Source organism: Odocoileus virginianus, chromosome 15 (assembly GCF_023699985.2).
Source record: "Odocoileus virginianus isolate 20LAN1187 ecotype Illinois chromosome 15, Ovbor_1.2, whole genome shotgun sequence".
NCBI lineage: Eukaryota > Metazoa > Chordata > Mammalia > Artiodactyla > Cervidae > Odocoileus > Odocoileus virginianus.
Genome location: NC_069688.1, coordinates 42,439,371 through 42,445,340, shown reverse-complemented (window position 1 = coordinate 42,445,340; position 5,970 = coordinate 42,439,371).

Here is a 5,970-nt window from a genome sequence, read left to right as displayed (position 1 = left end):
ATGTGGCATATCACATTCATTGACTAGCAGACACTGAACCAACTTTGCATCCCTTGGTAAATCCCACTTGCTCATGATTCATGATCTTTTTAATGTATTGTTAAATTTTGTTTGCTAATATTTTGTTAATGATTTTTGCATCTTTGTTCTTTTTTATTGGCTTGTAATTTTCTCTTTTTGTGATATCTTTGGATTTGATATCAGGGTAATGCTGGCCTTGTAGAATGAGTTTGGAAGTGTCCCTTTCTCTGAAGTTTTTGGTAATAGTTTGAGAGAATAGGTGTTAACTCTTCTCTAAATGTTTGACAGAATTTGCTCTCTGGTCATGGACTTTGGAAAATGTTCTTCTGTCATCTCATTTTGCCTAATTTGCTGGTTTTTTCCTATGTATCTGGTAGGTTGGTTATGTTTTCTGACTTGGAGAAGTGTTCTTTTATGTAGAACTGTCCTATGTGTTCTAGTAGCACATTCTACTCTGATCACCAGAGATATGTTCTCTAGGGGTAATATGTTCCCTGTGGGGTGTGTGGGTACTTCTGTTGTGGTGGACTGGCCACTATGGGTGATCTGGTAGACATGGCTGGCCCCCAGGCCAATTGGTTGCCAGACCCTTCCTTGTACAGAGGCTGCCATTTCTAGTTGGCAGGGCTAGGTTATGAGGCAGGTGGCTACAGAAACCCAGGGACACCCAGGGCTACTGTTGGTTCACTGGTGGTAGAGCTGACTCCTGGGTTGATTGTTTTCAGGGTCTAGATTCACAAATCTAGTGTCAGTCTGCTAGTTGGTAGGGTTAGTTGCAGACATGGTTGGCTTTGAGTTCTGAGGTATCCCAAAGCTGATGCTGGTCTACTGGTGTGGCTAAGTTTTAGTGTGGCTCGTCTCCTTGAAGGAGATCAAGGTGTCTTAGAGCTGTTGTTTGTTGGTAGATGGATCTAAGTCCCAGGGACTCTGGTTGTAGAGTCCTGGAGGTCTCAGAGCTGGTATCTGCCCATTGGAGTGTGGGGCTAGATCCTGGAGTTGCTGGTTGAGAGACTCAAGTTGTCCCAGAGCTCTTGTAGGCCTGCTGGTAGGCAGGGGTCCCAGGTCTGATGCCATTCTGCTGTGTTGACTGGCTGCAGAAGCTCAGGTGATCATGGGGCTGGTGTCCACCCACTGCTGAGAAAAGCTGGGTCCTGGAGCTAGTGCTGGCCTACTTGCAAGTAGAGCCAGATCCTGGGGTCTCTGGTGCAGGGCTTAGGTGTCTCTGAGCTGGCTTAAAACTATTGGTGGGTAGGTCCAAGGCCCAGGGGTTTCTGGGTTAAGTTCAAACTGACAGGTAAACAAAGTTGAGTCCTGGGATCTCTGTCTGAACAGCCCTTAGGGCCAGGAGCTGGTGTAGGCCTGCTGGTAGGTGGACTGGTTCCTGACAGCTTTCTGGGGGTCCTGGGGTGTCCAAGAGCTTGTGTCAGTGGGTGGTAGCTGGGACCAGATCTAGGGTGCCTGGCTGAGGGGTGCAAGGTGTATCAGAACTGTTGTTGGCCTGCTGGTGGGTGTGGCTGGTCCCAGGGCGAGGCTTTGGTGGGTGGGGCCAAGGCCCAAGAGGTTGCAGAGCTAATGCTGGCTTGCTGGTAGATGGAGCCAGGTCTCAAGTTCTCTGGCTGCAGGGCCCTGCGTGTCCTGGAGTTGGTGTGTCAGCTTCCTGGTGGGTGGGGCTGGGGCCTAGGATTTCCTGAGGTTGGTATTCACATGCTGGTAGGTGAGACTGGTTCTAAGACTGGAGCTGGATCACTGGGGGTCAGAGCTGAGTCCCGGTGTCTCTGGCTGTAGGATCCTGGGTGTCCTCGGGCCACTGCCTACACACTGGTATGTGGGGCCAGGTCCTGGACACTTTAGTGAACAGAATTGTATCCCAGCGTGGTTGTGGGCTTAGGAGGTCTTAAGGCAGCCTGCCTGCTGGTAGGTGGAGCTGTGTTTTTGCCCAGCTAGTTGCTTAGCCTGAGGTGTCCCAGTGCTGGTGTCAACAGGCTGGTGGGTGGGGCTGGGTTCAGGTGCTAATAAGCTGGAGGGAGATTTCCAAAATGGTGCTTGCCAGCACCAGTGTCCTTGTGATAGAATGAGCTCTCTATAATGCCTGCCACCAGTGTCTGTGTCCCATGGACTGTAGTTTTTCATTTCTCTTCAGGAGACTTTACAAGAGCAGCAAATGGGTCTGACCCTTGCTTCTTTCAAATTATTGCTTCTTCCCTGGGTCTCAGAATGTGTGAAATTTTGTGTGTGCTCTTTAAGAGTAGAGGCTCTATTTCCCACAGCCCTCTGGGTCTCCCCAAAGTAAGCTCCACTGGCTTTCAAAGTCAGACATTTTGGAAACTCAGCTTTGCAGTGTAGGATCCCGAAGTTTGGAAGCTCATTGTGGGGTTTAGACCCATTGCTCCTTGAAGAAACTCTGCAAGTTTAATTATCCTCCTATTTGTGGGCCACTCATCCTGGGTATGATACTGGACTATACCACAACTTGTTTATATCTTTAGTTATAGAAGATTTTTTTTTTTTTGCTAGATTCTGGTCTTTCTCATCAATAGTTAAAATTTGGGTGTGCCCATGACAGGAGGTGAACTCATGGTCTTCCCACTCTGCCATCTTGGCCTGGACCTCTCTTTATAGTTATTTTTAATCTTTATACAAGAGTTATAAGTGATTTACCCATACATATTATATGATAGTATTTTGAATTTAACTATATATTTATATTTACCAGTGAGTTTTATATTGTCATATATTTTCTTGTTACTAAATAATATCCTTTTGTCCCAGCTTGAAGAATTCTTTTTAACATTTCCTGTAAGGCCAGTGTAATTGTGATGAATTCCTTCAGCTTTTCTTTGGCTGGGAAATTCTTTATTTTTCCTTTTATTCTAAAGGACAACTTTGCCAGGTAGAGAATTATAGATTAACAGCTTTTTTTTTTTGCTTTTAGCATTTTGATTATGTCATTCCACTCCCTTCTGGCCTACAAAGTTTCTGCTGAAAACTTTGATAGTCTTATGGGGGTTTCCTTATGCATAACATGTTGCTTTTCTCTTACTGTTTTTAAGATTCTCTTCTTCTCTGTAATTTTTGACAATTTCATTATAATGTTTCTTGGTGTGTGTCTCTTTAAATTTATCTTATTTGGTTCTCTCTGGGCTTTCTAGATCTGGATGTCTGTTTCTTTCCCCAGGTTATGCAATTTTTCAGTCATTAATTTTTTGAAAAAGTTTTCTGCTCTGTCTCTCTTACTTCTCCTTCTGACACTCTCTATAATATATATGTGTTGATCCAATTGATAGTGTCCCATAAATCCCTTAAGCTGTCTTCATTCTTCTCTCTCTCTCTCTCTTTTTTTTTTTTCTCTTCTAATTGGATGACTACCTTCTCTTTGAGTTCACTGATCCTTTATTCTGTTTTACCTAGTCTGCTATTGAACCCCTCTATTGAATTTTTGTTGTTGTTCAGTTGCCTAGTCATGTCTGACTCTTTGCAACCCCACAGGATGCAGCACACCAGGCCTCTCTGTCCCTCACCATCTGCCAAAGTTTGCCCAAGTTCATGTCCATTAAATTGACGAAGCCATCCAGCCATCTCATCCTCTGATGCCCTTTTCTCCTTCTCCCCTCAATCTTTCCCAGCATCAGGAACTTTTCCAATGAGCCAGCTGATCACATCAGATGACCAAAATACTGGAGTTTCAACTTTAGCATCAGTCTTTCCAATGATTCACAGTTGATTTCCCTTAAGATTGACTGGTTTGCTCTCCTTGCTGTCCAAGTCACTCTCAGGAGTCGTCTCCAGCACCATAGCTCGAAGGCATTAATTATTTGGTGCACCACCTTTACAGTCCAGCTCTCACAACTGTACGTGACCACTGGGAAGACCATAGCCTTGATTATACAGACCTTTGTTGGTAGAGTAATATCTCTGCTTTTCAACACACTGTCTAGATTTGTCATAGCTTTCCTGCTAAGAAGCAAATGTCTTATGATTTCATGGCTGCAGTCACCATCCACAGTGATTTTAGAGCCCAAGAAGAGGAAATCTGTCACTACTTCCACCTTTTCCCCCTCTATTTGCCATGAAGTAGTAGGCCAAATGCCATGATCTTAGTTTTTTTAATATTTAGTTTTAAGCCGGTTCCTTCACTCACCTCCTTCACCCTCATCAAGAATTTCTTTAGTTCCTTTTTGCTTTCTGCCCATATAGTGATATCATCCACATATCTGAGGTTGATGTTTCTCCCACCTATCTTGATTCCGGCATATAACTCATCCAGCCCAGCATTTCTCATGATGTGCTCAGCATACAGATTAAACAAACAGGGTGACAGTCCTGTCCTACTCCTTTATCAGTCTTGAGTGAATCAGTTGTTCCATAGAAGGTTCTACATTTTTAGGTTCAGTTATTGTATTTTTCAGCTCTGTGATTTGTTTTGTATGTTTCTATATTTTCTCTTTGTCAAAATTCTTGTTTTGTTTGTAAATTGCTCTCATCTCCTCAGTGATCATCTTTATTTATATCATTACTTGTTTTGTTTTTTAACAGTTAAAATCAAGGGATTTTTTTTCTGAGCCAAATTGAGGATTATAACCTAGGAGACAGATTATCAGAAAGCTCTGAAAACTGTTCTGCCTGTTAGAAGTCAAAGGCCCAGTTGTATATGTTTTTGAGAAAAGAGATTCTATATCAAAATGATATACTGATGTTTTACATAACGTTCATCAAAATATATTGTCAAGGTAAGCACAAAAAAGTGAGCACTAAAACATTGTGACTATCCCTAATTTAGCTTAGCAAAACTATGAGGCTGCACATTATCAAGAGATATAAGAAGCTATTTGACTAGAAATACTGTTTTTTAAAAAAAAACTATAATTAAAAAATTTCCTTAAAAATTGATATCATTTACATCCATATAATTTATTTGTTCTTAACTATCACACATAGATTATTCATGAAAGTTTTATGAGACATTAAATAAATCATTATTTTAAAGATCTTTTGTTTTACTTTGCTGACAAATTTTGTAATAGATAAAAATGAGCCTATTCGATTTTACTTGACACAGGTATAATAAATGTAATATGCATAATATGCATAATACTAATACCTTTAAAGACATGTCCATATTAATTTCACCAACAGAGTTAAACTAGCTTTTATTTACCAAAAATAATCCTAGATCATATGAAATTCAAAAATATTTTGCTTAGCTTTATTATATTTTTGAGAATTTATATATAATTATCTAATCAGTCTTTGATATATATATACAGACATACATAGATAGAAGTAGACACAGGCAGAAATCTCATAGTTTTTATTTAAAACTTTAGGAGTGTTGCTGTTGTTCAGTTGCTCAACCATGTCCAAATCTTTGCGACCCCATGGACTGCAGCACGCCAAGCATCCCTGTCCTTCACTATCTCCCAGAGTTTGCTCAAACTCATGTCCATTGAGTCGATGAGGCCATCAAACCACCTCATCCTATGCAGCCCCCTTCTCCTCCTGCCCTCAATCTTTCCCAGAATCAGGGTCTTTTCCAGTGAGTTGGCTTTTCCCATCACGTGGCTACAGTATTGGAGTTTCAGCTTCAGCATCAGTCCTTCCAATGAATATTCAGAGTTGATTTCTTTTATGATTGACTGGTTTGATCTTGCTGTCCAAGAGAGTCTCAAGAGTCTTCTCCAGTGCCACAGTTCAAAAGCATCAATTATTTGGCGCTCAGCATTCTTTATAGTCCAAATCTCACATCCATACATGACTACTGGAGAAGCCATAGCTTTGACTAGATGGACCTTTGTTGAAAAAGTAATGTCTCTGTTTTATAATATGCTGTCTAGGTTGGCCATAACTTTTCTTCCAGGGAGCAAGCGTCTTTTAATTTCATGGCTGCAGTCACCATCTGCAGTGGTTTTGGAGCCCCCAAAAATAAAGTCAGCCACTGTTTCCACTATTTCC